Source organism: Drosophila pseudoobscura, chromosome X (assembly GCF_009870125.1).
Source record: "Drosophila pseudoobscura strain MV-25-SWS-2005 chromosome X, UCI_Dpse_MV25, whole genome shotgun sequence".
NCBI lineage: Eukaryota > Metazoa > Arthropoda > Insecta > Diptera > Drosophilidae > Drosophila > Drosophila pseudoobscura.
Genome location: NC_046683.1, coordinates 59,251,047 through 59,274,065, shown reverse-complemented (window position 1 = coordinate 59,274,065; position 23,019 = coordinate 59,251,047). Strand labels below are relative to the sequence as shown.

The 23,019-nt window shown below is 49.7% G+C and overlaps 1 protein-coding gene across 6 annotated transcripts in view; it reads right to left on the bottom strand.

Annotated features, from left to right (window-relative positions):
- Window positions 1–23,019, bottom strand: part of RhoGEF64C (Rho guanine nucleotide exchange factor at 64C) — a 126,118-nt gene that overhangs the window by 10,617 nt on the left and 92,482 nt on the right. The gene's annotated exons all lie outside the window — the stretch shown is intronic.

Sequence of the window (23,019 nt, the reverse complement as noted above, 5' to 3'; positions counted from 1 at the left end):
TTACACGAAGTGGCAGCAAAGTCAAACTGAAATGGGTCAATAAATCCGAGCTTAATTTTATTGCTCTGCTAGCCATCTCCTTCTCTGCGTCTGTCTGTGCAGCGCTCTCTCTCTCTCTCTCTCCCTCTCCTTTGAGCTATTCTGCTGAGCGAGACGAAGAAATATAAATCGCAATGGTAAACAAATCAAAATAAATGAGTAACAAAAGCAGAGCCATGAAGGAGGAGCACACCCCACCCCCGCCCCCGTCCGACAACCAATGTGCTGACAAGCTGACAAACTGACTCGAGACTCCACTCGAAACGGGGGCAGCGACGTGGCGGCGTCTCTGGCACGCTGCCGAGCAAAAGGGCAGGGCGAAGAGCGAAGCAAAGGAGCAAAGCGTCGCAAAGGAAGCAGCGAGAAAGAAATTATAGTGGCTGAGCAGGGATTGAGATACGTAAACGTATACGGGATTCAGATACAGATTGCAATTCGCCCTCCCTCCCCGCTCCCACACGGGACGGAGAGCAAGGGAGACCAAGGGAGAGGGAGTAAAGTCCACTGCTTACATTGTGTACATTCGGGCTCATTTCAATAAGGGCCAACAGAGAAGGGAGTACAGGCAACAGCATTTTTACAAGCAGGACATGTCAGAAAGCAGTCGAGGAGTTTGATGGGCATTCCTTTGGGACAAAAAACATATAAATTCGCATTAGAAATGCACGAGTTGATTTGAGTTTCATGTTGGCTGTGAAATAAGCAAACAATGCCCATTGCAACAACTGCAACAACTGCAACAACAAGTGCAGCGTAAGGTGGCTGCTGCAACAACAATGCACCAGCTTTTTACTGCCTTTCGGTGGTGTTGTTGTTGCTGTTGCTGCTGCTGCTGCTATTGTGGCACGTTCCGCTAGCCTGCGCAACATTCATTTCCTTGTCTTGGTCCTGGTCCTGGTCCCTTGGCTCCTTTGTCTTGGCCATCGCTTGGCCCTTCCACAGATTTTGCCCCCGCCCCCCCACCATCCAACTGGCAGTGCCTCCTCCTGGCAGTGGCCGTTGTTTTTCCTTCATTTTTCGTACTGCTGCAGCTACAGCCTTTCCATCTTTTTAAATGCGCGTAAACTACTTACAGGCGCATCCGCCGACTGCCGACTGCCGACTCCTTCGTCCATAGGTACCTTGTTTATATATATCTTCAGAGAGAGAGAGAGAGGGCAGAGCAGAGCAGACCATATTATATATATTTCTGCGGAGGAGGAGCGCAGCAGCGAGGTCGGACAGCGTGAACAAAAACAAACTGCCGGCAAACATATTGCAAAAGTGCAAACAGCGGGCATAAGATGCGTTGAAAATCCTTTATCAGTGAAATTATTTGCACAAGGACAACAGGAGGAGCAGTAGCAGTGGCAGGAGGTGGAGGTGCAGGGGGAGGTGGAGGAGCTGCAGGATTGCTTTCCAACAACAGCGAAGGCAAAATGAAAACGAAATGAAAATGACTCTGGCAAAAGGGCGTACTGGAACAGAAACTGGCCAAAACAAACCGTTTCCCCAGTTGCCCCCGCCGTCCCCGTGACCCATGCCCCGCAGTGCGGGGCTCTGGCTTGCTTGCCAAATGTGTTGGAAAATTTCTCGCCAAGGAAAAAAAAAGAAGAGAATCTCCGTTAGCCCCCGCACCAGCTCATTCCCATTCCCATTGCCATTCCATTCCATTCAGCAGCCATCCTTCGCGGCGCGCCGTTTCACTCCATTCCGGCGCGGAGAAGTATGCTACACTTTTCTTTAATGGCAGTCTCGGCGCTTTTATGTCATAAAAATTGAGCAAAAGCGAAGGAATTCGTACGTACGTACGTACATCTACGATGCGGATGCAGCAGCAGCACCAGCAGCACCAGCAGCAGCATCAGTGCCGGGAACTCTTTTATGGCCAAGCGTTTTAGAGAGGCGTGGCTCCACCAAATCTCCCAGCTCCCGGCTCCCAGCTCCCGGCTCCCGGCTCCAGGTCGTGCTCCGACTGCTGCTCCAGGTCCAGCTCCAGCTCTCCCCAGCCCGAACACCTGCTGCAGTGTGCGCAGACAAAGCGCTGCATTATTTAAAGGAACCCAACCGTAGAGAGGCGGAGGGAAACTGTGGAGGCGAGTGAGAGCTCCTGCCGTAAAGGCAACGCGGCAAAATGCAATTAAAGCGCCGCTTCGAAGCTCGCAACCTTTCAAAAATCTACTTGCCAAGTTTTCGCATGCATTGCCAGACAACAGCGAGTGCAACACCAACAAGGGGGCAACAACAAGAGGCAGCAGAGAGCAGAGCAGAGCACAGCGGAGCACACAACTGGCAGACAAGTTCTAGAAATACTAAAAATACTTAATTTAGCTGAAAATGTCGCTGGCTTTTGTTTTTTCAGTGCTGGCGCGTAGCAAGTTTACAGTTCCTGCCACATCCCCATGCCTCACACACACACACACAGGCGCCCTGGTACGTGCCCCCGTCAAAATACTGGGCCATGTGTGTGTGTGTGTGTGTGTGTTTGGGGGCCAGGCTAAGTGCTGTACGAGTACGAGTATGTGTGTGTGTGTGTGTGGCTCAGCATTAGAAACGCTTATGACAAACGGATATTAAGTTCAGCAGTCACGTACCTCAGGTAAAATTCTTTTACGATAATTTTTGCTTAAAAAAAAAACAAGCCAAAAACCGAAAACAGGAACCAGAAACAGGAGCAGCATTCGAGAGGAGCAGCAGGATACAAACAACAACAACAACAACGAAAAAAGATTGCAGTGCAAAATGCAAGCCAAGGAGTAGCTCCTGAAGGAAATAAAGGGGAATAAAACATTTTTGTGGCAAGCAGGAAACTCAGGAATCACTCAAGTGGGGTGCGGGAGGGGAGGGGAGGCTTCATTACGCACTTTAAGGTTGAAAGTGGAGCGGGGGAGCGGGGGAACGAGGGAGCGGGGGAGGCTCATTTCTGTGTCAGATTTAAGCCTTGAATGCACAGAAAATAAGCAATTTTTGGGGCAAAAAAATCCAGCAAAGAAAGGAGAACAAAATGCAGACAAGGAAACATTTTAGTGGTGGAAAATTGCTGCAAGGATTGCCAGAGCATTAGCTGGAAAGGATACGGAGAGAGAGCGAGCGAGAGCTCATGTACACAATCCTCAATCCTCAATCCTCAGTCAATCAATTACCATCAATCATCAGATTAAATCTGCCTTTTTCTTGGCCACAGTTATAGCCGAAAGCGATACATGCCACGGGAGACCCTCTGGGATCTGGGCTCTGAATCGACAACGATCAGGGGAGATTCTAAGCAAAAGTTAAGGTCGATTTAACTAATTAAATTCGAAGCATAATTTATTCGTTGCACGGTGCTAAATGGTGCTGCAACCAGGCAACGTTTATCGTTTCTCGTTTTTCGTTTTTCCAGTTTCGTGTTCATTTGCAATTTGTGGCAGCACAATAGCAACAACAATTAAAGGAGTTCCCTCCCCAAACGTTGCACATCCTCCACTCTGTCTCTCTTCCGGCAGCAGCTAACAATTAAGTTAACAGTTTCGGGTCTGGTCTGCTGTACTCTAGTCCTGTATTCTTCCTGAGTGTGATGTTAGTGGGATTTCGCCAGGATAACCCTGGATATAATCCGTTCCGTACAACTTTCACACCTTGTTGGCTACACAGAACGCACTGCCACTGCCACTGGCTCGGGCTCGGGCACTGGCTCGGCCACTGGCACTTGTACTCCTTCCTGTGCTTAATAAATTCTTACAACAAATAAATATTATTTAATTAATTTTCTAGCTTCCCCCAAAAAAGGGGGGGGGCGGGGGCAGACAACTTTTGGTTTTTGGCAACGAGTGGCAGGCAGGCGGGCAGCTGCAATGGCAGTTTGAGAGTTTTGCAACTGCATTTTGTTGCTCGGTTTTTGCACTGTTTTGCGGTCCAGCCGCTCCTCCGCTCCTCCGCTCCGCCGCTCCAGGGGAGTACGCAGTGGTCCGCCGTGTTCCAGCCCCCGGCAGAGGGAGTTCCCTGACCAGTCCCCATTGGGGTTTTTTGGTTTCGGTTGGGCTCTGCTCTTCGGCCATGGGCATTTGCCACTAAGGTGGCCCCCACTCAAGGGAGGGGGCATGTGTGAGTGTGAGTGTGGTTTCCTCTCGTTGCCCGTTAACTTTATTATGATTATTTCGATGTGTGTGCGTGTGTGTGTGTGTGCGGGCCTGGCTAACACGCTTATTGCTGGCAGTACGCCTCCCCCATATGCCCCCCATGCTCCTCTCCAACTCTCAATCTATTTATTAAACGAGAGTTGATGTTGCTTTTAAAGTTCTTTGACCACTCCGATGACCGTCTCTCTCCCCACTGCCATGCCCCAAATTGCCTGCAATTAGATGCCTTTAATAAAAAGAAACCAGAGAGCGCAGAGCGACGAGGGGGCGGAAGGGGGGCGGCAGAACACACAGAAATGTTGTTGCTTCTTGAATGGCCAGCAATTATTTAATGGTCCTCTAATAGCCAACATCCGAACGGGGCCATAACAACAGGCAGTCAGTCAGTCGACGTTAACTTAACATTAGGGCCGCCTCAGCCGAGAGTCGAGAGCCGAGAGCCATAGCTAGAGCCATAGCCGCAGCCACAGCCACAGCCAAGTGGGTGGCTTTTGACGGGGGAATGGGAGCTGGGAGCCACAACGACTGGGCGATGCTCTACCAAGGAAGGGTGACTGTAAACTGTGAACTGTGACTGGGCCTGTGAACTGTGACTGCTCTTCTTCTAAGACTCTCAAAGGTAAGTGCAAGTTCTTTGTTCCTCCGGCTTGGAGGTGGCTTTCATGGAATGCGAGTGCGGGTGCCTGCTCTTCTTCCAAGAAATGGAATCAAAAATTCGCTTAAAACAAAAAATAAAACCCCCAAAAGTCGGCAAAGAGTTGGCTTCCTGGAAAGTCACCCACAAGTCAGGGTATTTTTGGGGTATACTTGGGATGTCCAAAGTACAAATAAAAAAGCCCACAAATTATTACGAAACGCCCCTGCCTACGCCCCCCACCCCCCTCTGACAACCGGGCTGGGGCCCCTCTCCCACCCACTGCCTCGGTACGCCCTGGAGGGGAGAGCTTCCCGCCTCCTGCTGGGCCTCCTGCTCCCGCCTCCTGGCTGAGCCTACTGCTCCTCCTCCGTCTCTAATTTGCCAAGTGCCATAAAAATGCGTTTGTTGTTTGTCTCCGCCTTGGCCTGCTCCTCCGTCCAGGCCAATATGCTTTGTGTGCTTTATGCGGCTTCCCCCTCTGTCCCCCTGCCCCACTGGCCTTGTCTGTTTATACTTTTTAATTTGCTGGGGGCAACAATAACGCGTGGCAAATACATAAATTCGCGTCAATTAATAAGAAATTGTGGAGCGTGGAGCGTGGCAATGCGAAACAAAATGGCAAAAGCGCAAGGCACTGATTATTACACGTGTGTGTGTGTGTGTGTGTGTGGCAGTCACGGATGGGGCAGGAATGGGGAAGCACTCCGAATCGCTCTGCGTACTTCCCCTTAATTGCACACTAAAGAGCGACGACGACGACGGCTGCCTGCCTGCCACCCTGCCACCCTGCCTCTCACCGAAAGTGAAGGAGTGGTGTGTGCTGTGGCATGGGAGAGTAGTCCTGGTCCGGGGCTAAATTACGATGCATTTAATTGCTCGGATTTGGTGCACAGATTTATGTCCGCGCCACTAAGTGGCCTGCTTAAGGCTTAAATGGCCCCGACGACGTGAGGCAGCGCCAGCGCGCCAAGGACACACCACCATATCGGCCAGGATATGAGCCATGTGGCCCGTGCCTCTGGCTCGTGGCCCGTGTCCGTGCCTCGTTCCCTTCCCTCGCGCACCTGTCTACGTGCTTGGGTCGAGGGTCTCGGCTCTCGGTTCTCAGCTCTCAGCTCTCGGTTGCCGGATCGCGGTTCTCCTTCCTCGCTCCTCGTCTCTGGTCTCTCCGCTCTGGCGGCACCAGGAACAAGTCCGCTCTTAACCCGTTCCTGGTTAGTGTCATGAAAACTTGTGCTTCTTGCACAAAGAATCTGTCCCTCCTTCGAGTAGAGTCCTGGATTAAGTGTTATTCACGTTATTCAAATCAAGAAACAAACACTAGTCCCCCATCTCCGGCATCGGCCCGCTCCAGCGATCCATCAAATGGAATCTTTCGGCCACAGAGACGCCACTCCGCCGGGCGCTGCCCCTGGGACTGCCTTTGGGTTAATGGGCAGACCAGAAAGTATGCAATTGCCACGTGGGGGCCAAGGGACTCTCGGGTCTCCGGTCTCCGGTCTCCAGTCTCGGGCTCTAATTGAAGAAGGAAGCGCTGCGAACGACTGTGTGGGGCGACAACATAATTTTAATTTAATCATTTCCCTGCCACACACGGTGGCACGCTCGCACGCTGCCACGCTGGCACGCTGGCGTGAGGGCTCTTGGAAATCAGTTTAGGAATGTAAATTGATTTTGCGGTAATATGCAATTTGCTAACCGCCAGACGACGATATGCGATGTCCGATGGCAGTTATGCAGCGGCCAACGATGCGTATGCGCAATACTCCACGGTGGTCAGCGGAAGGGTCCTGCTGCGGACGGCAAGTGTCCGGTTTGCGGGTCCCAAAACTTAAACAATTTAAGATGTTGCCCCATCAAAAATAAAATCTTCAACTATGAGAAGATGCGGGAAGGACTGTGGCCGTAAAAACTTGCCCAAAAATAAACAGAAATTACGGGGGGAAAAAAACATAGAAGGAGAGCTCGGCGAAAGGCCGCAAGTAAATGAAAATAAAAAAAATACAAAAAAAAAAATGTTCAAGCAGAAAAGCTGCTCAAAAGCAAGACCCAAAGGAAGAGCCAGAGTGGGGGGGGCGGGGGAGTGGCGGGGAGGGCCTGCTAAGAGGTGTGTGGTGCGCAGCTCAAGGACCTCCTGCTCCTGCCACCCTGCAGCAGGATGCCTTGTCGCATTACGCATGAGAAATTTTTGCTTTTTAAATTCTTTAAGTAATGCAAATTAAATTTAAATAGCAAATAGGCGAGAGGCAAACAAAATGGCAGCAGAGGCGCACGGTGGCACGGAGGCACGGCCAGGACATTCATTCTCTGGGACCGAATCCGGGTCCAGTTCTCGGGCAAACGAAACAAATTTCAAAGACAAATAAGCGCCGAAAACAGCAGCAATTAATTTGCTCTCCCTCCGTGTGAGGGCGGGCAAAGGACTTTGTGCCGGAGATCGGAGACGGGCAAGGACAGGCGAGAAAGGACTTTCGCCGGCAAGACAATTGCTGGGGCAGGGCATTGCGTGGAAAGTTTCCCAGGCAGCACCGCAGCAACTTTTCGGCGCAGTTAGCAAACCGCACGGCTAACTGTGAAGCAGAAGCGGCAGCAACGGCAGCAGCAGCAGCGGCAGCAACAGCCGAAACAAGCGACAGCCACAACAGCTACAAGCAACTTAAGGCCCAACAATTTCAAGTTGTTTCCATAAGCAAACAAACGCACCCACACGGCCACTACAGCTACAGCTACAGCTACAGCTACAACTACGAGCAGGAGCCGAAGGACTAGCAGCAGCTAAGGCAGGACTAGCCGCCATAGAAAGCGGCAACAGCAAACTGGAACACAAGACACAGAGAGGCAGAGAGGCAGAGGCAGAGACAGAGACCAAGAGAGATGCCGAGGCTGAGGCTGAGGCTGATGCGGGTGGTGTGGCAGAAGCAGAACCAGAACCAGAACCAGAACCGTTTCCCTCTGCTTGGCTGCCGCTTACATTTCACACATTTCTCGTATTGCTTTTGGTCCTGTTCCTGCTCCTGCCCTTGGTCCTGGTCCTCCTTCTGGGCTTTCGCCTGTGCTCTTCCCGAGTGCCTTGCCTTGCCTTGCATGCGGTTTAAATTCAAATTTGTTGGCAACAAACAGACAATTAATTTCGCATATACCATGGGATGTGCTGAAGGCGCTTTTTGTTTTGTCCTGCGACAACGACGACAAGAAGCGCTCCGCCATGGCAGCCAGCACTCTCTTCCACACCCAGTCCCAGTCCCAGTCCCAGTCGCAGGCCTGGTCCTTCAGGTCCTTCCTCTCCGTTTTGCTGTCTGCGGCCTGGAGGCATAATGGGCATCTAAGTGCCGGCACAGACAGACAGACAGACAACGCGGTTGCTTGGCAGCACTCCCTCTCCTCTGCATATGTGCCATGTCTCAAGGTTTTGCCTACGACCACCGTCACGCCCACTTTTATTAGCTCAATTTTTGTGCCCTCTGCGCCACCTCTCTGTCCCTTTCCACATTCTGGTTTTGCATTTGAATTTTAAATGTTATTACTTCTTTTAAATTGATCAGCATCTCTGGGAGGAGCAGCCTCTCTCTGCCGCTAAGAGTCCTGCTAATTTATTCATGGCAAATAATTGTTTGCTAAAAGGGCGCAAAAATGTAGGCCCCGCAAATGGTTCCTAATCTGCATATGCTCTGGCTGCGACCAAATTGAAATTGCTTCCCGAGAATCCCAGAATTAGTGTCTTTAATGTTGTGTGTTCGAAGGAGACACATCGGAGGACAGCGTATCCCCCGGGCAACCTAATTGGATTTGTACTTGAGGCTTTCCCGCATTAATCTCAGCTGTTTGCACTCGCCTTCGGGACTGGGACTGAGGCTGGGACTGGGCCTGGGCCTGGGACTGGGACTGGAACTCGGTCTGGGATGGGGGCTCTGGCCCGTCCATTGTTTGACGAGGGAGCAGGATAACTATTTCCCGGTTTCCATGGGTGGATTTCCATTACCAAGTACATGACTTAAAGCCAAATGCTGCTGCATGTCCCTGATCCAGATCCTGGCCGTTCCCCATTTCTTTGTCCGCCTTCTGTCCGCGTTAAATTCCAGGGTAAACAGACCTAAGGACATGTCAAGCGCAGCACACGAACAAACAAACAAACAAACAAACAAACACACACACACGAGTACTCCAAGGATATGCTTGGGGGGGGAGAGGGGGGGGCGCTAGAATGCTGCATGGAGGTGTCGTTGGCCGTGTCGGAGTCATAGACAATGATTCAATGCTGCTCATCATTCATATGCAAGACATGAGCAAAGTGGGGATTGCTCCCGCTCCCGAGTCCTGTAATGTAGTGCCATAATCCTTGGCGCAATTTTTGTGTGCACACAAACCGTACCCGAGCAATATGTCGTAATATCCGCCCGCTGCCACGGCCGCTGCCCGCCTGCCTCTCTATTTGCGAGACACACATTTGTATGGCCTACGCACCAGGATATGGCCATGGTCATGGCCAACAGGACATATGAGCTAACTGACAGCAATCTTCCCGGTTGCTCATTCGTTTTGGCGGGGCACACGGATCCCCAGGCAGAGACAGGGGCAGTGGCAGGGGCGGTGGCAGGGGCAGTGGCAGAGGCAGGAGCAGTTGAAAGTACTAAGCGTGGCTATGATTTAGCGCTTTATTATTTGCCAGGTCCTGGCTGTGGCTCCACTCTGCCAAGCCGCTTTTCCAACCTGGCCAAGAACTTGCCTCGACGTGACCGTGTGACCCACCCACCCTCCCCCCAGTTGTAGCTTGTGCCTTGTTTTTGGTCGTGTGTTGCTTTCGCCGGGGCACACAACATTCTCTGACGCCGCTTTGCAGCCACTTCATCAATTATTCTTAAGCATAAAATATTTGTCACTTTTACTAAATTTATTGTGACAAGGCTCCTGCACACCTATCACGCACACACACACACACACACACACACACACACACACCATGGCCCAGCTGAAAGGACACTTTATAAAGAGCTCTGCATATGAATCACGTGCGTAATGGCAAAGGGAAGCAAAGTGAGAGGCAGAGAGAGAAAGAGAGAGTCCTGGTTTGCTGCTGCTTTTGCTGCCATTTGCCTCAAGTGGACAACATTTTGTTTTGCACACCCTACAGGAAGAGGTGCTTCTATTTCTTGGACAAAGACGTGAATTCCTGCAGCAGAAGAAGCGAGAGGATCAGCGGTTGGAGCAGGGTCTGAATTCATGGGGAACCCCCTCGCGAAGGGAAGAAACCAGGCCATGGATCTCCTCTTTGTTCCTTGAAGATTCGATAAGAGAATCGGTTAAAGTGGGGCTTATGGGCTGTGGGAATCGAAGAACGAGGATCACCCTCCACCGGCCCTCAGGCACACCCGCTCAAATGGGGTTTCCTTCTCCTTCAGGGCATAGCCCATTCGTTGGGGGCCACCCCTCGATTGCAGCCGAAATTTTCTTAGTTGTACTTTCATTTCCAGGTTTGTTTTTGCTGGCACTTCCGCCCACGTTTTGTAAGCCATATATTTTAACGTCCTGCGTATTTGCCTTTATTTATGCCTCTGCCCCGGCGATGGGGCGATGTGGCGGGGGAGAGTTCTTCGCTGGCTGCCGTTCTTTGGCTCTGATTCTGACCCCCATCCGCTCCACCCGCACCACCCGCTCCACATGGCTGGCGCATGTGTTATTCGAGTGCCGGGCCCAACTCGAAGCGCATTGAATTGAAAGTGCTGGGACGGAAGTCGGTGTCAAGTGTCGCGGAAGCTTTCTGGCACTTCATCAACTTTGAAGTAAGCGTCCGCCCCGAGTCCTGCCTCCAGCACCGCCAGCAGAGGCGGCAAAATCATGGGGGGGGGGTCTCCTGGCCACCTGCCGGAATGGCACCACAAATCAGATAAGCGCGCACGCGATTAATATTTCTCTGCGAGTCCTGCGAGTCCTTTTGTGGACCGGAGAATCAAAGTGACTTCTGCTTGAAGTTGCCGACAACTTTTCTGTAATTTTCGTCAGACTGAAAAGAGAGCGGGGGGGAGGGGGGTTGGGGGCATGCCCCCCCCCCCGAGTCAAAGAGGGGGTCAAAAGCAGCAGCACAAAAAACCCATTTAAAATCCACGCGGAAAATGGGCGCAGAGTAAACTGTTGACATTTCAGCCTCGTCCACATGACACCACCACGTGGTGCCGAAGGGTGGAGGGGTGGCAGGGTGGAGGGGTGGAGGGGCGGTAGGGCGGAAGGAAGAAGGTGCATGCACGTGCTACTGCTGTTGTTGCTGCTGTGGCTGTTGCAAGTGAAGTGCGCTCTTGCCTCTAAACAGCCATGCAGGATGCTCTCTCCTTTCTCGCTCTCCCTCACGGGTCGTGTGTTTGCTAAACACCTACACAAATGGCATCCCAGTCCCAGTCCCCGTCTCTGTCCCCACCCCCCGCATAGAGCTTGACAAATATTGTTGAGCCCTGTGGAAAGCGAGCATCTAAATGAGAATCACAATGGGACAAGCTCCAGTCGAGAGATGGAGGACCACAAACAGGATCGACATTGGAGTCTGGCTCCCACTCTGACTTTTGCGAGAGCAGGTCCAGGGATTAAGAGACAGAGGTTTGGGATTTGGGGCAGGAACAGGAAAACGAGACTGTGGCGGGACAGGGACAGAGGGGCAGAGGGACAGGCAGAGGCCGCAATCAGGTGGCAACATGCAGGTGAAATGCAAATAATTTTTGTTTTATCTGTAACGCGGGAGGTTTTCCACTCTGTCCCCTTTTTTTCTTACTTTCTGTAGGACCTACCTCCCCCCCACCCACTCGCTAGACTGTTTGCAGAGCTTCCCTTTCCGCCCCCAGTTGTTGCTGTTGTTAAGTGTGCCAGCCCCCCCCACACACACACAGAGAGAGAGAGAGAGAGAGAGGGGGAAAGAGAGCCACTAGAGAACTAGCTAAACAGGCAAATATGAGACAAGTGACTGGAAATGGAACAGAATGTTGCGGATGGGAGAGCAAAAAAGGAAAAGTCACAGTCGCTGGAAAATGTTTTTGGTTGAGTTTTTGCAGTGCTGAAAATACATATTTATAAATAGCGGTACATCTGTACATTCCAGAGCACTGTAGGTATTACTCCCAGAATGTCAGTGGATGGTGTTCCAACTAACTACTGAAAGGGAAAGGGTCTGCAATGCACCGTCGAGTGGGCCATGAGCGGATCCCCGGCAGAGAGAGAGAGTCAACCGACCGTGGTGCGCTGCCGCATGACGCGCGACGCGACGTGCAGGAAAGAGCCATTCATGAAATCAACAAACAAAAACTAATACCAATTACGCGAAAGTCTAGCATACATTTGGGGATCCTCGTTGGGCTCCCTACAAGTGAGCAGAAATCCGCTCCAGAGACTCCAGAAATTGCGGGTTTGATATTTATTCTTCATTGCTTTCCATATCCTCTTACGGCCGTCTTCTCGCTTCCGAGCTCGAACTCTTACTCTACTTTCGATATATCTTCCTATGGGGTACCCTTGACTATCCATAACGATAGATGGATACTCATTAGCTGGTTCAAGGGCTGCCAACCCTGCATTGTACATCTAACTTCATTCCAGAATGGAAGTCTAGTATCAGCCCTTTTCTGAATGGCAATTCTGCAAAATTGGGTATTGGATTTGAAATTATATAAAAAACCAGAAAATTACGAGGTCTGGCCTTGAAGTCCATAGCCTTGACAATTTCTGTTATAACCAGGACACAATCGCCAAATCCATTCTTGTGGACCAAATCATGTGCAGAACTCCTTCTTCTGCGGAAATATACATTTCCGTGTCACGATTTTCTACGATTTTCAAGACAAAAATCCTTCGATTAAGTTGAAGTTTTGCTGGTGCATCACCTGCATGCACTGCCACTGCGAAAGACTGGCTAAACGTGTACATTCCTCGCTGCAGAACGTCCCAAAACGGTTGTTGTATCTGTAAAAATGGATGCTGTGCGGGATTGGCCATTGAAATATTGTCATATGCATACGACATGCCACGAGATAAAGGCATCTTTCGGGCATTCAAGGGAGCCAAGCTGCATTCAACGGAGTGGTGTGTCTCGTGAGACACTCGTTTCAGAGGAGTGCAAAAAGTGCTTTGAAGATGGCTTTCAGTCGTTGCAAAAGTGTCTCCCATTTTGAAAAGCAATGAAAATCATTTTCAATGATATTTCGTTGGTCAATAGAATGGGGAAAATTTTGGAAAATTTCGAACTGCCTGCCTGCCTGCCTGCCACATACAGTACGTCCTTATCTGCTACGATTTGCAGTGATCTAAACAAATATTAATACAAACAAAAGCACCTCCTCTTCATCGTCAACAGAGATAGTAGAATTTTCTTTTGAAAATACTGATTTTTCATTAGTTGCTTGGGCAGGGCCTGTCCGCGTTGTACTCTCTGCTTGTGGTTGCACCTACAGCATGTACAGCCACTCCTTGCAACAGCTACTCCCGGCTCCGACTCCGACTCCGACTGCGACTCCTACGAATAGTTGACATTGAGTGGGAGATGAATGCGGCACAATGAAATCTGTCAAAGGAATTGATTTGATTTGAATTGGAATGGAATGCCTGTTACAGGCTGGCTTTGCCTCCTCCGTTCCTCCTTGCTTCCCTAGCCGTCCTTGCCCACCCTTCGCCCCGTTTGTATCCCATTGAGTGAGCGCTAAGCTCGAGCTTTTGTGGATGCCTCCTCTGTTGGCTCTGTTGCAAGTATTGCTCTCCATTTTAGTTCATTTCTTTCTGGCTCTCTCGCTGTTGCATATTTCTGCGGATAGCTGTGTAAAGTAAGGCAAATGAAAATTCATTTTCTTCGTTGTCTCATCGCCGCACAGTGGCTGCCAAAAGTCACCTTCTGAGTGGGCGCATCTGATGGACAATTTTCCAAGGAAAACTTTTCAGCCTTCAAGGTTGAGCACATTTTCAGTGAGCAGAAATGCATCTTTCGGATCGTATACAAAAATAAACTATTTATGGTTTGATTATTATTTTGGTCTCTTTCTTTGGGTGTATTTATTGTTAACATTTATTGTTCAAGGCCATAAATAAATTTGCTTGTTGGAAAGACTCCCAAAGAAGGTATTTTATACCTTGATTTGACTTTCAAAAATACTATTGTGTACATTGAATAATCTTTGAATATTTCCTAATCTATATATGCGTATAGGTAGGTCCCTATCCCTCCCACAAAAGCCCTGCCGCAGGTATAAGAAATATGATATAATAGGCATAATAAATATAATAGAAATGCAAATAATATACAATTATTATTTATAGTGAAACTGACCATCAAAACTTCTTTAATAACCCCAAAAAAAACAAAAAAAAATAAAAAAATACCAAAAAAATAGAATAAAAAACAATAAATACAAAAATTTTAAAAAAATAAAAAAATACATAATAAAATATTAATATGAAAAGTTCAATTTTTCACTTTGATTTTGAAGTGCTTCTGGTGGTGCTCCTGCAGGAAAGATTTTCCTCTCGTTTTTGGAAGCAAGAAATGGCCGAAAGACCCCACTGTGCGGCGAGGCTTTCCCGTGTACTTTCTTTTATCCCCCAGCCCATTCTCCCTGCCGCCGCTCCTCCCCAGTTGTTTTCATAACTTTTTCGCTTGTTCGCACGCAATACAAAAAAAAGAAAGGGAAAAGGGAAAAAAAGGCTAGAGAAGGGAAGCCACCTCTAACGCAGGGCCTGGCTTTTGTGGTTGTCTCTCTCCCGCTCTCGCTCTGTGTGTGCTGGCTGCTTCATGTGGATCATCCACATCCACATCCGCAGGAGGTGCCCCAGAGTCCCAGTGCCACAGCCACAGCCACAGCCTCGGCCTCAGTCAGTCAGCCATCTCGTGGACTTTTATGCCGGGAAACTAGTTGCATTTTTATAAACGCACTGCCGCACTCTTTTTTGTCCACATCTCCCCATCCCCCTCTACCACCCCCCTGGTTGCATGTCTGCCGCGGTAATATTTACTGACGCCGTCGCTCCTGCCACGCCCATCTGGCCCTCTGGAGTGCCCTGTCAAGTGCACTTGTCTGCGTCATGGCTATTTTGGCCCGCACAAACAAAAATGAAGGGCGGGGGAGGTTGGGGAGGGGGGCTCCTCTCAGTACAGTGGGTGGGGAGGGGCTTGCTGGAAGCACTCTTTTGCACTGACTATTGACTGAGCCGATTTCACTAAATATTTACCTTGCAGCTGCGTCACAAACCCTCCCCCCTCCCCGTCCACCGAAACGCAGCAGGAATTTCAATATTAGTTGCAAAAATATACAATATGCAATATATTGTATATACAAACCGTAGCTATATGCAGGATATATGCGATATATATATATATACGATATATATATGCAACAGCTTAAAATACCACAAGAGTGTGTGGGCACCGCTCCCCGAGTCACGTAACATTTCAAAGTGTAGTTAATTGATTTTTCAGCACAATGCCAAGCGCAGCATCAGCAGACTGCAGACTGCAGCCCGCCGGCCGCCATCCCCATCCTCGTGGGGGGGAGCAGCACCCCCCCACCCAGCATTTGACGAGGCAAGTTGACAGGAGGTTCCAGGAGGGGCAGCAACAGCACCGCTTTGTATGCAACACAAAAATTGCTTCACTTGTTTGTTCGCTTTTTACATAAATGCCATAAATTGCGTGTTGTTGTCAGTTGATTTTCTGAGGGGTGCGCGGGTGCTGCCACACTGCCGCAGTGCCGCAGTGCAACGAGTGCGAAAAGTGTCACAGCGGGAGCGGGGGCGGGGGTTTTCTCCTCCACTCGAATCCTCCAAGCGAGGCGCGATAAATAAACAAAAATTGTGTTTGCTCCTATGAATATGAATAAATATTTGTCGCAGCAGCAGCTGCAGCTTGCCACAGGAGGAGCAGGCAGGCGGCAGGAGGCAGGAACAGCATGTGCCAGCAAAAATGAAAGTGTCAACATTTAGGCCAGGCCCCTGGACTAGCTAACTGATTGCTTGACTGAATGACTGCATGACTGACTAACTGACTAACCGACTGACTGACTGACTGACTGACTGATGTCGTTGGCAACAACAGAAGTTGCAACAGTAGAATTCCGAGACATTTTCGGGCAAATTGCTGCAACAAAATGTCGTCGTTCCGTAAGTTAGTTGTTATTTACGGCTGATTGATTGATTGATTGACTGATTGACTGACTGAACGACAGTTGTGCCGTTGCCAGAACTGAGCAGCGCGCGAGTGAGTGACAGCCCCGAGCAGAGTTTTCTTGCGAGGCAAACGAGGGAAGATGCTTTCCCGATAATAATTACCGTAATGACAGCCTGGGAAATTGCCCGAAAATTGAACGAAAATTGAACGAAAATTCCACAGACAGCAAATCCTACTGGACTGTGGACTGGGGGCTTCCATTCAATTTTCATTTGATTGGCAAATTAAAGTACAACAAAATCAAAAACTATTTGCACTCTCCGGCCGGAAAGTTTCTGCCGCTCGTTGGCCAATAAAAGAAGTTAAGAGTCTGGTTTGGGGTCCAGGGTCCAGGGTCTGGGCTATGCCATTGGCCTGGTCAACAATTTCCACAAAATAATAAATACTGGCCTAGGGTCGCTTCCTGTGACCCCCACACGTACCAGGCAGGCGGAGGGGAGGGGCGGGAGGCAGGGGAAGCCAATCAATAGGAAAAATAAACCGCAAAGAGCTGAAGAACTGAAGAACTGAAGAGAGAGAGAGACAAAGTTGAGGAAAAGATCCCAAAGAAATACAAGTAATATGCAAGCATTTGATATACACTTCGACGGAGTGCCAGACAAACGACCCTCGAGGGGGGGATGGGCAGGGGATGGAGGACGGTGGGTCTCTCTTGTTCATGTATTTTATAATTTCAAATGCAGGAAGCAGAAGAGGTGCCACAGCAGCTGGCAGTGGCCCTGGTCTCGTGGTGGCTGCTGGAGATGTTCAGCAGAGCCACTCACGTGCCGCATGGCTTTGATTTGTTTCGTTACGTTTCATTACAACAATCATGGCAGCAGCCATAAGCCCCATCTATGTGTATCTTTCTCTTTCGTTTAGAGTGGCATTTCATGTTCCACACACACACGGACAGACACGGACAGACACACCGGACAACGTTACGGTTTTTGATGCGCCTCTGTCGTACTACAATATTCTCAAGAGATCTGGTGGGTAGGGGGGGAGGGAAATTTGCAATTTTGTTTAAAACCCCAGAAAACAAAAAGGCAACAACTTGAACTTGCACATCCAGAGTGCCACAGTGCCACATGCCACATCATCATCTGCCAGAGGAACGTAACGTGCAGGGGCGAGGAGGGAGGGCGAGGGGGGATGGAACTGTCCCTTTTGGTAATCGGAAAATTGCAACCTGACCATCGACCATCGACCATCGACCATTGACTATTGTTTGGGGATGCTCCTGCCTCTGGAGCCGTTGCATGCATCATGCACTTTTATTATTATGCCAAATATTTTGTTACCTCAGAGACACACAGACACATCCCCTGATGGATTTTCCCTTTGGGTTTCGCCCTCGCATCACATGCACTGTGAGAAATCGATAGTGACACTCGATATATATTTTAACGCCAGAGAGACAGGGAGGGTGAGAGGGGGTGAGAGGGAGCGACAGCCGGTGGCACCATCAGAGTGGGAGATGGACACGGAGAGAGCATTCTCGATGGCAGTTCATTTGTCTTTTCCTGTCTATGTCTTCGGCTTCGGGAAACTTTGTGGCTTTGCACTTTGTGTGTGCCACACACACGGGGCTACGGGGATGCACGATGCGAGGGGAAAATTTAATTTATTTTGCAACTAAATCGATTGCAGACACAACATCAGCATTAGCCATGGCCACGGCCACGGCCACACACACACACACACACACACACACCAGGAAGAGACAGGGAGCTCCTCCTCGTGCCACCCCTCCAGAGATCTCCCTCCCTCTCTCTCTCTCTATCGTTCGAGCAAACTTTGGCTCCGGTTATGGCTTTGGCTAATTTCTTATTTAAGTTCGGATCGGGGCCATTCCGCAAATCCGTTTCGCTTAGCAAAAACTTTTTTTTTTGCCACCACGGAATGCGGCTGAAAGTTTGAGCACTTCGGATTTCCGGATTTCACTGCAGATTGCAGCGTGGAAGGTGCTGCAATTATTCGAGTCGATTGAAAGTGAATCAGAGAGTCTCAAGCGAGACTGAGAGTGGAGATTGATGGAGAAGGTGGCTTTTATTTCTGATTTCATTAAACAAGTTCTTTGTTCATTCAATTAATTGGGGGAGGGCTTTCTATGTGCCACAGGCCATGAGAGGCCTTGCCTTGTTTCTGGCTATCTCGTTCCGCCTTTCAGGCCTCTCTCCAGAGAGAGCTGCCCCTCTCGTCTTCTTCCAGGGTCTGGGTCTGGTCTTCAAGTCTCGTTTTGATCTTGTTTAATGGTTATTCCTCCCACATTTCGTATGGGCCACCCAAGAATCAGTCTCTTATCCAGCTGTCCTTATCCCTGGTGATATCTCTCTCTGCCTCTCACTTTCACTCTCCTGTTGAATCGTTCTAGCAATTTCAGAGGTACTATCCCACATAGTGTGGAGGCCTTTTTGGCTTATTGCTTTTTTGGCCAAACCAATTCGAAGGGACTTCATTTTTTTGCCAAGTGGAAAGTGAATGTCCCATGTCTCGCACACACACCCTGCGATTCTCCTTGTTGTTTGGTTGCTTCTTCTTCTTCTCTCTTTTTTTCTCTTTCTGCTCTCTTTCCCACTGATTTTGTTGTTCTTTTTGTAATGCAAAAAGCGCATCAGGCATTTGTATGCATTAGCTGGCAAAACGAACATTTTATGGCCAAGAGAGTGGCTAAAGGAGGGAGGGAGTGGGAGATGGTAGAAAGAGTGGTTTAGAGAGGGAGAGAGCGAGGATAGTGGGGAGGATACTGCACCCAGTAGAATGGCTGGGGAATGGCTTTAGCACAAATATGCATGTCGGCACATTCTTGCATAGAATTGCACTTAAATGCAGAAAATGGCACACAGCATAAGCGTCGTTGTCCTTCAAGGGGCAGGGAAGGGAGTGGTGTGGGGAGGGGGGGGGGGGAGGGGGGAACAAGCACCAAGAAATTGTGGCCAGAACTGGACAGCAGGGAAAGCGAGAGAGAGAGAGAGAGAGAGCACTTCTAGGGCCATCCCAAAGTACGTCATGAAAATCAGGAAACAGGATATATTAAGTTTGAGGAATGGACGACACTGGACACACACACAGATAAAGCACACACAAACACACACAAATGCAGCAACACTACTGCTGTTGTCGCAACAATAAAATAGCCGCAGCAGCAATGCTAGCAGGCGGAGGAGGCAGCAACAAGAGCCGTAAAAACTGCCCCATGGCCCACTGGCAGTGGCACTGGCAGTGGCACTGCCCCTGCCCCTGGCCCCGCCCCCAGAGCCTGCGACACTTTTTATTGCCACACATAAAACAGGAACAGCAGCAACAGCAATGGCTGCCCCGTCTCTGTGTGGCAAAAGTTTTGTGTGGCGCTGCGCTGGGGCTCCGTTTTTCAATTGCCTGCCACAATTTCTATTAGTGTAAATATGCAAAGTACATGAAGACATGAGGCTCAACTTCCGCTGAGCATGGGAATATAAAACATGCAAATGCAGAAACTGTAACAATGTTGCTGCCACGAAATGTTGCTGCTCCCATAGATGTTGCCACTCGGCTTCAGCCTCTAGCCTCTCTGTCTCTGTCTCTGTCTCTCTGGTATTGGCATTTCTGGTATTATTCGTACAATTGCTGGTCATATTTAAAAATCTCATTTGAAAGCGGCAAACGCTTTTCTCGTTCACACTTCATTTGAGAGGAGCAGCCAAAGGAATGGACCAGCGAGAGAGAGAGAGTGAAAGAGAGAGAGCTGTAAGAGTGAGAAAGGAATTTAAAGCAGACGCCCATTAAATGAATGGAGAGACGTTTGAAAACAGAGAAGAAACATTAGTGAAGCAAATTGCAATGAGCAATGAGCAATGAGAGCAGAGGGGCCAAAGGAGCCAAAGGAGCCAGCGGGGCCAGCGGAGGAAGGAAAGCGAAAATTTCCCTGAATGGACCAAAGAGCACGGCCAACAGAAAGAGAGTGGGTGTAAACAGATAGAGAGAGGGAGAGGGATAGAGTGGGCGAAAAATGCTAATGACTTAATATCCCATACCTCCAGCTACTGGATAGAAGATATTCCTTTGAAATACTACTGCCGGCCAGCAACGTGTTAATTGGAAATGTTTCACTCGCTTTTCCTGGCCCGCCGCCTGCGCCCTCCCCCCTTTCCCCCTACCCCTACCCCTCCCCATCCACGCTTTTCCATTGCTGGCGAAAATTCATGCTAAATTATTTCATTCCACAATTTTCACAATTTAATGTTGCTGCTGCAATTTATTATTAACTTTCCCCGAAAAAAAAGGAGGCCGGGAAGGGAGGAGAATCATTGATTATGGGGCATGATTCGAATTTAAAACATATATTAAATATAGTCAAACAAAGTCAAAATAGGAGATTCCAAATTGATTTCACAGCAAATAATAAACCATTTAAACGATACGATGCGATACATATTGTATCGCTGTGGGCAACGATGTTTTTTTGTGACCTTTTAAGCAACAAAGTAATTTTATATTTTTAAATACTTCTTTTGGATTAAAAAGGTATGCATTTCCTCTCCAAAAGAGCCTCAAAGAACTAACATCTCTGATATTTAAATCTGTCAGCCCCCGGCTCACTCGCTCTATGCGATACATATTGTATCGCTGTGGGAAACGATGTTTTTTCGTAGCCATTAAAGCAAGAAAGTAATTTTGTATTTTTAAATACTTTTTGTGGATTAAAAGAGTGTCAATTTCTCCCTGAAAAGAGCCTCAAAGCGACGCCAACCCCCGGCTCACTCGCTCCCCGAAAGTCACAGAAAATCCAATTATTTAATCGTATAAATATGGGTAGTATATTAAGGCTTGCAGCCCCTGGCGCTCTCCCAATACCACTTCGTATCCATTTCAGGATTTTCTAAATTTAAATCAACAAAATTCCAAATAATTTCATCGCATGGCATGGGTAAAGGTCTCTCCGCCCCCTCCCCCCCACACACCCTCCTGCAAAGCTTTCTACATGCCTAATTCCGAACCCAATTCCAATTTCAATCCCAATCCGAACTGCGAATCGAATCCATTTTCAGCATTTGCCACGACTCTCATTCATGCAACAGAAGTCTGTGTCTGTGTCTGTGTCTGCAGCATGGCTCGTGTGTGTGTGTGTGTGTCGCTTGCGCACTTTTCGCTTATCAAAGACAAATATGAAATATTAATAATCCACAAAAACGCGGACCGGCCCAGGCCATGGCCATGACTCAAAACCCAGGACCTCGGACCCGGGGGCCGTCTGCCACGGCGGGGCGGTGGGGTGGGGTGGGCTTTGGTGGCATTAAAAATGCAAATTTCACCGTCGACCAGACCAGACCGGCCAGACTCTATCACTTTAATGCCTTTCACTGTGATTTGGCCCGGCTGTCCCTGTCTCTGTCTCTGGCGCTGTCTCTGTCTCTGGCACTGTCTCTGTCTCTGTCTCTGGCTGTGTCTGGGCCTAACCTGGCGACCCACTCTCTGAAAAGCTTTGGCTGTGCGGCAGCAGCGGTGAATGCAACACGTGCGCCATAAATCATCACGGGAGGCGCATGGGGCGGGGCGGAGAATGCGAGTGGTCTCTGCCGGTGGGTAGGCGGTGGGGGCGTCGTCCATGCGCCTGCAACGCCAACTTACGCTAAGCGCCCAAAGCGAGCCAATTTCAAAAATCAAATCAAAAATAGTTTGCCAACTTTCAAGTGCTTAAACCCCTGGCCAGGGCCAGAGCAGGGCCAGAGCAGGGCAGAGAAGTCGCTGTCGTTGCACCCACCGACAAACAATGCAACAAATTGCAGGCGGTAGGCGGTAGGCGGCAGGCGGCAGGAGGCAGACACACGAAGCCGCAGAGAGCGAAAGCCACGCAAAGGAGGAACTTTTGTAATTGTCTTCGCGGAGAGCGACACGTGGGCGCCCATTGCCACGACCATGTCACCTTTATGACGCTCCCAATGGGGCCTCCCCCCACCCTCTGCCGCTGCAGCTGCAGCTCTAATAGACAGCCATAAGCACTGTCGTTGCCATTGTGGCGGCATGGCGGCATGGCGGCAAGAATCGTCATTGTCTGGGGCCCCAAAGCAGATAGCAGCCACATTCCAGAAGGCAGTCTTTTGGCTGACGGGCGAAAATTAATCAGGACGGCAGGGCACACATCTTTCTTGATCTTTAATCGAACGGAACTCTCGAACTTAATGTCCTGACGGACCCAAGTTGTTCCACGTAGCACTCTCCTCTCTCCCCCCCTCCATTTAAAAGGCTTAATTGAATGAAAAGTTTCCCTCATACTCCCGCACTCCCGCACTCCCCCGTCTCCCGCTCTCTCTGTGTGTGTGTGAGTCTTTGTGTCGACTGTTAATTTGCTTTGAATGAAGTCGAACATGTGCGACACGCCTCCACCCAGTCCCTGTGCCTCCGCCGCCCCTCCTGCGCCTGCAGTCCCTGTGTCCCCTCCGCCCCTCGTGCGCCTGCATGCCGTGGAGAAGGGAAAGGAAAGGCCCCATGCATATGAGAAGTACATAGTTTTGGTGGCATATCGCTGTGGGTTTTGCTGCCATTTGTGGGTGCAAATGTCACGTTGACTATCTGCCTCCTAGTCGTCGTCGCAGTCGTCGCAGTCGTCGTAGTCCTCGTTCTGTTTGCCGCGTAACTACGTGCCGTGGGAGGTTGTGGTGGTGGTGGCATGACACCTTTCGATGGATGTGGAAAGCTGGTTTCACTCGCTTAAAGCATATAGAGAGGTGCCAGCATGTGAGAGGAGACGACTGTGCCTCTGACTGTGTGTCAATGGGGTCTGTGTGGGTCTGAGAGGGTCTCTGATGCTTGATTATGGTGTTAACCCTTCCGTGAACTTGCAGCAGCAGCACCAGCAGCAGCAGCAGCAGAGGCAGAAGCAGGTGTGACCCCATCGTTCTCATTCAAATGTCACCATTTCAATTGGCTCCGGCAGTGCCACAACCATTTCCTCTGCTATTTTCATTCCACCCGCCCCTCCCCCTCTTGTGCTTGTTCGAAAGGGGTAGGCGGGCGGGGGGACATTTGTATAATGCATAAAGTGTCGTCGTCAACTTTGCGTATACGTAATATAATGCGGTGCGGTGCGGTGCGGCGCGGTGCGG